We start from the raw sequence: 1,526 nt of genomic DNA, 5'->3' as shown, positions 1-1,526 counted from the left end.
TATGTGTGTGTATGTGGGCGTACATATACATGTATACATACATACATACATACATACATATATATATATATATATATATATATGAATATATATATATATATTTATAGATATAGATATCTTGTATTATAAATACATAAATATACTATATATGCAGGTTAATATGAAGCGAATCTTGTTATATTATGTCTGATTTTATACACTCGGAAACACGGGTTAAATCCGCGTCGTGCGTGAGGCACAACTCGCTCGTGAAATTGATACACAGATAGCGTACCAAACTGTACAGGTATATTGTTGACGCCCATTTGTTGCTGCGTGTGTACACGTAGATGTAAATGTGTTATGCATGTTGGCGTGAATATATGAAACATTCATATTCACGAATATTTAGACACTAAACGTGTACACACAAATATACAGGTATATACCACGAAGCACAAACAAATATAAGCATAGCCAACGCCAGCATGCACACACTTCACTGAAAAATACTCCCTTCGTCAAAATTGCCTTTGGTACAGAGATAGCCACATACCTTCTGTCCTTATTGCTCAAACGCTGAATTGAAGGATAAACCGCTCTTGGCATACTCTTTATGATCCTCCTGACTATATATATATATATATATGATTATATCAAGGTATATATATTATATTCGTGACCACAAGCGTGTATATACGAATACATACAATCCTTTTAATCCGTATGTGTAGGTGTGTGTGTGTGTGGTGGTGTAGGTGTAGGTGGGTGTGTGTGTGACCTATGCCGAGTGGTGTTGATGGGTGGGTGTTACGTGTGGCGGCTAGTTGTCGTCATTCTGCTATTTGAAATTGCGCATTGTCACACCCGCTCGTATGTGCTTAAAGGTAGAGAAATCCGATTGCGTATCTGTTTTGCTAAATGATTCGCTACAGTCTGCTACAAGCTCTCACTGTCTCTCCCTTCCGTAGCTACAGCTGTACTACGAACATGTACATTCATAAAAGCATGTAAACTGCAAGAGAATCTATGCAGTTCGTATATTTGAATTTTTTTTTGACAGTCGTAAACATTTTTCTATTTCGGTGATTTAGACCCAACAAAAACAAAAAAAACAACTCCCTGCACAGTGCAGGGTCAGTACATGTACGAGTATTTATTGTCGTCTAACATGATATTGATGTAAAGTAAGGTAAATATCATCACCAGTAACGAAGTAACTTTTAAATTTATCCCGGTGTCATCTTTATGAACTATGAGCTCAAATATATCAAATGCAACCACCTATTATCAGTAGAATCAACGCTCTATATTCTACTTTCATACGGATTAACGTTATATCCATTCTTTCCTGGATTTCCATTTAAATCATACTAATGCTGCGCACCTCAGATATAGTGTGGCAACAACCTCGTAAACCGAGTGGCTGACGTCGACGCTGACGCTCTATTTTGTCTAGGTACGTTTATCGAGGTATAAATGTATATTTACTATCTTTTGTCAGAGGGTGTACACGCGTGTGTGTGTGTGTGTGTGCATGTATATTT

The 1,526-nt window shown here is 37.0% G+C and overlaps 1 protein-coding gene across 2 annotated transcripts in view; it reads left to right on the top strand.

Annotated features, from left to right (window-relative positions):
- The first annotated feature begins 1,131 nt into the window (after positions 1–1,131).
- SARC_09023 overlaps positions 1,132–1,526 on the top strand; it is a 7,569-nt gene continuing 7,174 nt past the window's right edge. For both annotated transcript variants that reach the window (XM_014296977.1, XM_014296976.1), the window contains exon 1: positions 1,132–1,438. The gene's annotated coding sequence lies outside the window, so the exon portion shown is untranslated. The remainder of the gene's footprint in view (positions 1,439–1,526) is intronic.

This window comes from Sphaeroforma arctica (genome assembly GCF_001186125.1).
Source record: "Sphaeroforma arctica JP610 unplaced genomic scaffold supercont1.873, whole genome shotgun sequence".
NCBI lineage: Eukaryota > Ichthyosporea > Ichthyophonida > Sphaeroforma > Sphaeroforma arctica.
The sequence above is the reverse complement of the archived record's forward strand: the minus strand, read 5'-3'. Positions and strand labels throughout refer to the sequence as shown.